This window comes from Sorex araneus, chromosome 1 (assembly GCF_027595985.1).
Source record: "Sorex araneus isolate mSorAra2 chromosome 1, mSorAra2.pri, whole genome shotgun sequence".
NCBI classification, from domain to species: domain Eukaryota; kingdom Metazoa; phylum Chordata; class Mammalia; order Eulipotyphla; family Soricidae; genus Sorex; species Sorex araneus.
In genome coordinates, this window is record NC_073302.1 from 38,678,775 (window position 1) to 38,688,380 (window position 9,606).

Sequence of the window (9,606 nt, forward strand, 5' to 3'; positions counted from 1 at the left end):
CCTCCTCCTCCTTCTCTTTCTCCTTCTCCTCCTTCCCCTTCCTCTTCCCTTTCCCCTCCCCTTCCCCCTCCTCTTCCCTTTCTCCTTCTCCTTCTCTCTCTCCCTCTCTCTCATTTTCTCTCTCACTCCCTACCCCCCCTTAATTGCTCACTTTGTCAGTACAAGTACTTTAAGGTTATCATGTATATCCCTTTACCTACTTCCAGTACTCAGTTCTTGTCCAGAGTGATAATTTCTAACCCAGATGCAATCCTTATCTTCAGAGCTCCAGGTTAAAGCTATTTTTTCTCATGTTTCTCATTTGTATTTCATTGTTTCCCATCTGAATGATGTATTTTTTTTTTCAGAGTACAAAATAGCACATGCCCATTGTCAGAAGTTTGGATGAAATCAAAACTGTATAAGAAGGAATTCAGTTCCCTATAATTGTTCTAAACAGTCTCAAGTAATTTCTTTCTGTTAAATCATTTTTATACATAGATACTTTATGAGATTAAGATAATAAAGCATTGTGAATTTTTATCATGTGAATCACTTAATTTTATATTATTTCTACCACATTACAAAAATAGTGACTATTAATATAATTTTTAAATGTACACTATTTTCCTTTGTTTGACTATGCCACGTACTTAATAATTGTATGTGATCACCAACAAGAGGTGATCAATTACTGTGTTGTCATTATTTCTCTTGCAAATAATAATGAGATGAATATCTTTGTAGGAAAGCAAAGATAAGCTTTTCGGACCACTACGTTAGGACTAAATTCTGAAAAGGAGTCACTGGGTCAGCAGGTACTTGCACCCTGATACTCAACACAAGAGACCCATGGAAAGATCCTGCAAGTGATACAACTATCATTCAGACGCAAATTATTGAAGTAAATACAATCTAAAAATTGTGTTCATTAACTACCAAATGTGCTTTCAATGTTTTGAAATGTATTGATCTCATTTGGCAGCTTCAGCTGGTATAGAATTCAATAAACAATCTAGTTAACATGCAAAGAAGCTAGGATATGATCTAGCTAAATGTCTGAGTGTGATTAAAGTAAATTAAATGGCTTCTATTGGCTGTCCAGATTTTCCACTTTCCTTCAACATCCCAAATGGGGGGCCAGAGAGATGGCTTAATGGTCTGAGCACATGCAGGAGGCCCTGCTTTAATCAATGTGACTGTGAGATTCCCAACCACACCAGGAGTGATTGGCCAAGCACAGAGCTGAGAGTATTCCCTGAGTACAGCCCAGAAATCAAACAAATAAAAAGTCCAGGCCTAAATTATCACCTATGTATTTGACACCTATGCTTGGGTATGCAATAAAATCTTCCAATTACAAAGTCTAAGAATTTTCAGTTTCTAGTTCCCCTCTTTCAACTTGTTTATCCATATAAGTAAATGGGATAACCACAGACCACCTAGTTGCCAGACCAACACCCTCTGTCTCATCGTTGATTCGGCTTCCCCTCACCTTCTCTATTCAGGGTATAAAGACATCCTAGCTGCCCTACTCAAATATAAACAGGTTAAGCTGGGAGTTCTCTCAAAGGATTGAATCTTGTGCTTTGCACATAGGAGCCATGGTTTCAATCCCTGCACCTTATGGTCCCCTGAACCCTGCTGGGAATGACCCCTAGCACCTCAATGGAAGTAGCCCCAGAGCACTTCCAGGTATGATGCAAAAAATAAATAAGAATAAGCACAAAAATCAAATGCATAGGCACGGTCCATGCTCACATGGATAAAGACATTGGTCCATTGATATGCTCACAGAAGGCTCTTGACTAAGAAGCAGTTACTATAATCGTACTAGATTTAGTACTAGAAAATACCAGAGACTTACTCAAAGAGAACATTTAGGAAAGAGTTTCTGGGCTGGGCTGGACTCAGCGATAAAGCATAGGGCCTGTATATAGGATATCTCAACCCCAGCGCCACCCCAAAGAAAGTGAAAGATAAGAATAGAACTTTCAAAATTAGCTTTCTTTTCAAACACTAATTTTAAAAAGAAAGAGTGCTTCTCAGGCCTGGGGCTTACAAGGTTGGGGTGCATGCCATAAAGGCGGGAGTCCCAGGCTCATTCCCCTGCACCACACACCCAATACCATCTACCCTCTAATGACAACAACAAAACAAACATTTAACACCTTCCAAAATGGAAGGAACATACTCTCTGAATAAAGGAAATGTACTTCAAATTGCAAATATCCTCTCCAGCACCACCAAGGGAAGCCCTTAAGCACCATGCTGGGAGTATCCCCCCAACAAAAAATAACATAAGGGAATGAATACTTTGTCAGTAAAGTTTAATTTGCTATAAAGCAAGTATATCCTATTTCTGGATTTCAGGAATTCTCCCCAAGGAAGAATCTAGTTGCTGCCACCTAGTGGCTACTAGACCCATATTTCCTCTCTTCTGCTTCCTTCACACCTTTCTTAGTTTTGTTCAATCAAAAAGGAAGGAAGGGAGGGAGAAAGGAATGGAGAGAGGGAGGGAGGGAGGAAGGGAGGGAGGGAGGGAGGGAGGGAGGGAGGGAGGGAGGGAGGGAGGGAGGAAGGGATGCAGGGCAGGAGGCAGGAAGGAGGATCATTTTGTAGCAGAGACAACTCAATGGGCTGAGCACATGCTCTGCACACAGAAGGTCCAGGTTCTAACCCCAACACCACATAGTCCCTGGGCACTGCTGGGGGCAGTCCCAGCACTAAGCTGGTGGCTTCCCTTGTGCACAATACAGTCTGACTCCAAAATTCAGAATAACTTGGGCCTAGAGAAACAGTACAAGTAGGACACTGCTTTGCATATGGCTGACCCAGGTTCATCCCTGGCACCCCATCTGCTCTCCCAAGTCTTGCCAGGAATGATCTCTGAGTGCAGAGCCGGGGGTTGAGCCATGAGCACACATGGCTTAGAAATAAATTAATAAATAAGATAATTTAATTCTATTTGGTATAACTGCCTGGAAGCAGACCTTGTGGGGCTGGTATGGTGCTCTCCAATGTCAGAACCCAGGTTCCTTCCCTCGAGTTCCGTGTGGGAAGTTTCTGTCCCATGGTCATTTCATGGTAGAATGTGACTTCCATAGCTTCCACCGTGATGTCCCTACTCTGACCAGAGGAATGAGGAAAGATGAAAGTGCTCCCTCTCCACTTACGGACATTTCCCAGAAGTTGCACACCTCTTCTTTGACCATTCCTAACCCCTGGGACATTCTTCTTGTTGTTTTTCTAACAAGGGTAATTTGAGGTTAGGAGGCAACTAGCTGGGCAGACTAGTTGCCCACGTGGGCCACAACATATGCAAAGGTTCAGGCTTAAATAATATGGAAAGATCCAGGATGCACCTCTGCTGGAAAACCTTTCTAGAAAATCACTAAACTCAGCACCAACTCCTGGAGAACACCACAGCAAAAAATTCACAGCAACGTGGCCAGAGAGAGAAGGAGCGCAGGAATTAAGAGGTTTGCCTTACACCGGGTCCCCTGTCTGATCCCGGAGCTACACATGTCCCCAACACCACCAGGGGTCAATTCTGGACACTGCCAGCTCTACCCCTGAGCACTGCTGAGTGTGGCCTCACAACAACAACAACAAAAAAAAAATAGCAAAACTAGACAGATCAAGAACAATGACCAGGGAGCAAAATGGGGTGTCATGAAAACGTGCTCAGGGGAATCACGGCCCTTTCAGCAAGTGGTTTGCTTTCACGCAGCTCTCCTGGGTCACTCTTGCCCGCCCAGGAATTCCTTCCCAGCGTTTCTCAGAAATGTTGTGTGTTTCCAAGGCTCAGTTCCCAACACAAATAAGTTGAGGAATTCACAAATGTGGAATAAGTCTTCCCCTGTGAGAAATAAAACTTAATTACCAACACAGAGCTGTCACGGCCTCAAAGGGAGCTTGCAATGGAGAGCCAGAGGAGAAGCTCCAGAAGTCTGTTAGGAAATGAAGGCCCACAGCTCCGAGATGAAAGGCAGAGACAGATCTTGTCTGCAGCTGATGCGCCCACTGTAAGCAGTGGGGTGCTGCAACCTGCTCGCATAAGCTTAAAAGGGAGTCAGCATCTCTCTCCAACCCAACGATCCGCCTTCATGGTTGGCATTGACGGCAGTGGAAATAGAGATATACCTCCCCTGGGAAACCGGCACCCCCTGTACAGTAGGGCTACCCCCACCCCATCTGAGAATCCATTTCCCCGCCCCCCTCCCAACACACATGTTATAAGCCTGGACCTGTGACCTGATCTGTCTCTAACACCACATCATTTCTGCAAATAAAATAACTACTGGTCAGTTAATAGACACAGGATACACACATACACACACACACACACACACACAAATCCCAGGAGAAGTGGTAGAAAGACACTGCTTTTGGGCTGGGGGTGTTGCTCAGCGGTAGAGCACTTGCCTTGCATGTGTGAGGCCTGGGTTTGATCCTTGGCACTGCAAAAGAAAGACAGAAAGAAAAAAAGAGACTTTTGGAAGCAGAGTAAGTCCTCTACTGGCACTTTCAACAAGTGAGTCTGTGTTGTGCTATTAATCTTGCTGGTGGAATTAGATGTTGATGTTATTTGAAAATTTCCCAATAATGACTGTTGACATTTCCAAACACTGGAGTTCAACACAGGCTACAGTTCTCTGGGTGTATTTTACAGGAGAGATCTGAAAAGAAGATGTGATCATTGCAGAACAAAGTTCCCAGCGTGAAATCAGAAATTGCTCTAAATCAAAATTGGCTAGAGTAAAATTAAATTCAATTTTACTTTATAGGGAAAAAATTGAGAAAAAGGGGCACAGATAGAAAAGGCTTATCATTGGAAATGAGAATGAGGTTCTATAAACTGGCTTGGTCCCTAATGCCCCACTGGAAGTGTTTGGGTATTCTCTTTTTAAATTGCTTTATTACTGGTTTACAGTATTAGAATGTTAGGTGTACCTACCACCAAAATGTCAGTGCCCTCCTGTCAACTAAAAGACCCCTCTATACACCCTACCTCCCTTTCCCTCCAGGAATCCCCAGAGGTCACACGCTCCAAATTGAACCAACACCAGTTCCACAGAATGAAATTAAGTTTGTTTCTGTATGGGATATTTGTCAAAGGCAAAAGACATTACATTGCCTTTTAAGGTTCATTTTTTAAATGATAACTTTAAAATATATATTCTCCATTTTAATTTTTTATTAGAGGGGGTGGTATGGAATACTACCACCCAATAGTGCTCAGGGCTTACTCCTGGTTTTGTGCTCGGGGATCATTCCTGGTGGTGCTCGGAGGGCCAGATGTGGTGCTGGGAATCTATTGAGATGGGAAATATGTGAAGGGAGTGCATAAACCCCTGTACTATTACTCCAGCCCCTCTCAATTTTTAATGGATTGTTTAGTTGGTATGCCCACCTTTCAAACAGTTTCTATATACTATATTTATATACTATATTTATACTATATTTATTTATATTTATTTTCTATACACCATATTTATTATATATACTATATTTAATAAATTAAATATATTTATTTACTATATACTATATTTATAATATAAACCATGTTATATAATCCATGGAAAACATCCTAAACTTTTCTATCAAACTATCACAGACAACTGTTCACTGTCTATCATTGTGGTCACTCACTACTTAAAAGCATAAAAACTGCAGAATAATTTATGATTCCAGGAATTCTTGACAATTCCCAGGAATTTCAGTCTGGATCTCCCGACTGTTGACATTAGAATCTGCTGAGAAGTTGGGAACATTCTGAATAATTGACTTTCAAACTCTTTAAATCAGTAGACTTCTTTTTTTTTTTTTTTAATCACACAAAGCCTACCTTGGAAACAGAAGCTATGAAAAGCATTAATTACAAAGGAAGCTCCAAGGATGAAGAGAGCGCGCAGGGGTTAGGCACTTCCCTGGCATGTGGCTGACTACCCCCACCACACGTGGTCCCTAAGCACCACTAGGGGTCTCTCCTGAGCACCACTCAAAACAAACAAGGGACGCTCTGAAAGAAGGAAGCAGGAGAGGAAGGAGGTAAGATTTTGTCCGAACTTTGCACCCGGCTGCTGAGTGGCCTGGGTCACATCACTCTCGTATCCAAACTGAGGCTTTCTCATCTGCAAGTTTCTCTTTATGAAGCTCCCTTGGAGCTCCAGATACGTGTGGGAGAAAGTTGAGAAAAGCAGAAAAGCTTCTGCAAACCAGGGGCATCTTGTAAATCTTTGGATGCTAGGTAGATAAAGAACTGCCCCACACGTGGTACCTGAGCTGGATGGAGCCTGGAATGAGACTCCACTCCTCACTCTGACTATGACCCAGAGAGAGGGGCGGAGAGGGAGGGAGGGAGGGATGGAGAGAGGGAAAGAGAAGGAGGGGGAGAGAGAGAGAGAAGGGGGGAGGGAGAGAGAGAGAGAGAGAGAGAGAGAGAGGGAGAGAGAGAGCGAGAGAGCATATTTTCCTGTGCTTGTCCCTCTTAAAAGCTGGAGCCTTAAAGGCCAAAGGACAGGAACTTTGTCTTGCTTGCAGCAGACCTGGGTTTCATCTCCAGCAGTCCATATGATCCCCTAAATCCTGCCAGGAGTGATCTCTGAATCAGAGCCAGGAGTGAGCCCTGAGCATGGGAAGGTGTGGCCACAAGCCAAAACAGGATATTGAGTTGACCGTGAAGTTTCTGAGACCCAAGACAACTCAGCAACAAAGAGACCACCTGGAAGTCAAACACTGGGAAGCCAGTTAGACCCTCGCTGCCCTGCACCCGTGCCTAAGAGCAAACCCACAAACTTTGCTATTTGGGATCTCTGGTGCACAACCAAACTGCTCGAGCACCCCAAGCAAGGGTGCTACCCCTATGAGCCCAGAGACTGGCACCACAACCCAGGGTACCACCTCCGGTCACCATAGTAACATCTCCACTGTGTGGCAAGGGAAGGGGAGAAAACAGAAAACAAACATCGAGGAGACTTGGGCTCATTAAGCACCAACAGTGTGGTCGTGTCTTACTGCTAGAGGTTCATTCCTCACAATGAAATGTGGAAGGTGGGGAGATGGGGCTTGCACAAGGGTCAGAGACTGCCTTGCATGCAGGGGACCCTGAGTGTGAGTCCCTGGAACCTGATGATCCCAGGCTGAGCATGGTAGGGTGTAGTCCTTGGTACCCCTAGCACTGGTGGGCCAATGCAGCACCGCCCTACGGGTCTCAGTCCAGGCCCCTGAGCACTGTCTGGGAAGCATCTCCACCCCTCTCCCAAAAAGTGGAGGATGAAATATAAGAAAGCTCAAAGTTCACTGGAGAAGGGCTTTAAAAACGGTATTCACCACCCTACAATGTAGAGGACAGTGCCCGCCTCCCCACCCCCAGCTTCCGAGGGCAGCGGTAAAAAATCCCCAGGCTTTGTGTGGTCCCCCTTTTCCACTCAACTCAAGGACTGAACTCAGGCAGCAAAGGAATAAATTGTGTTCATCTATGTCCACACTGTTCTTACTAAGTAGCGCTTTTGCATTCCTCAGCCCAGAGAGCTCTAATTTTGCAAATGCCAACTATTTCCAGAGGGGTTGGAGAAATAATACAGCAGGGCATTTGCCTTGCACACAGTGACTCTTGGTGGAATCTCCAGCACCCTATAGAGTGCCCCAAGCTTCACCAGGAGTTATCCCTGAGCACCCCTGGGTGTGGACCAAAACCCAAAGCCAAAAAACGCAGCTATTTCCAGAACAGTAATGGCAAAATTTGCTTTTCTTTTTCAACCTTTGTGCCATCTTCTAAAATATTGGTTTGTGGAAGAAAATGCTCTTGCTAAAATAAATACAAACAACGCAGAGGTTTATGGGTCAACAGTAAGTTTCTGCCTCACTGCAAGCCCCCCACCCCCCCTCGCCCCCGGCCAGTGGACTTCTCTCACCAGACTGCCCTCTGTGCCAATGCAAACACACTTGCACAGGCTTGCTCCTCAAGTTTGTGTTCTCCCTGGAGCACATATTCTCATATTCTTGCTCGCTTATCTATTTTTTGCTTGCTTTATTCCATTCTGGAGAAATATTTGATCTCTCTCTCTTTTCTTTTGATAGGGACGGGGGGGAGGGTCACACCTGGTGATGCTCAGGGTTACCCCTGACGCTGCACTCAGGAATTATTCCTGGTGTGGCTCAGGGGTCCATATGGATACCAGGAATCTAACCAGGGTCGGCTGTGTGCAAGGCAAGCACCCTTCCCTCCATATTATTTCTCCAGCCCATATTCCCTCTTAAACACATATTTCCCCTCTTTCTCTCATCTCGCATCTTTCTAAGCAAATTTTTGTTCAGTAAGAACTATCTTGCTTCACACACACATACAAACACACACACACACAATCCACTTGCACAGATGCAATGTAGGAGGTTCTTAGGCTCTCCTTTCCTTAGAAAGAGGGGATGTTTGCATCTTTGCTGTCCTTTTTTCTTCTGAGATGATGTTCTTGCTGACTTTTCACCATGGAGGACTTCTAAGTCATCCATTTTTTTAAGAGTTATGATTCCATTTTTGCGGCCCTACCAACATCTATTTCTAATTTGGGGTGTGGATGGGGAGCTTAGCTTATACCCTGTGCTATTAAGAGGCTACCCCTGGCTCTGTGCTCAAGAGTGATCCTAGGGCCACTGCTAGATACTTGGATCTTTACAATGTTTTGCTACTAAAAACAATCCTAGGGATTGGAGGGATAGTACAGTGGGTACAGCCTTGCCTTGAGCATGGCTGACCAAGTTTGATCCCTGACATCACATATGGTCCCTGGAACACTGCCAGGATTGATCCCTGAGCACAAAGTCAGGAATAACCCTGAGGTAGATTTGCCCTCCCCCCCAAAAAACAAAAATAAATAAATAAATATAAAAACAATACTATCAGGACATCCTCAGATACATTGTTTGTACAGTTGTGGGGTGTTTCCATAGGAAAATATTGGGCTGGCTGGGTCTTGGTACCGGTTCTAACAGCAATGCATTATTGCATCTCAGACTCAGTTGAGAAGTGTCACTGAGATTTCCCCATCCTTGTGTCTGAGCTAATCTAGCCCACCTATGCCCCAGCCTAACAGCGTTCAGCCCCTCTAACACCTGCCAGGCAGTCAGAAGATTAACGAGGGGCAAATGCAAGCCCAAATCTTGGTGAGTACTCATGGTCAAACCCAGACTTTTCCTCTGCTCTAGTAAATGATCCCAAGGTGATCTTAGAGATTAAACAACACAAATGCACACTCTTCAGATGCTGGCCGGGTCCAATATGGAGCTCAGGGAACTGGGCCAGGCTGCGTTCCAAGGTGGAGGAGCAAGAGGGAAATCTACTTCCTGCCTCCAAAGTCGGCCTGTCATTTTTGTTTGTGTCAGTCTGTTCTGAGAATTTGACCGTCCCATTTCTATGTCCTGTATCTGGCCAGGCTTTTCATATCTGACTTAGATTAATGCTGCTTTGTCTGTCACTTGATAAAGGAGCACTCTGTTCATTTCCTTCGTCAGTGTCCTGCTTTTTCTTGTTCACAAACACCCATTCATTACGGGAAAGACAGATATGCTAGAAGGAAAACTGAAACCCACAAGCTGTCTCATCCTTCCGGAGACAAGCGCTAGCTG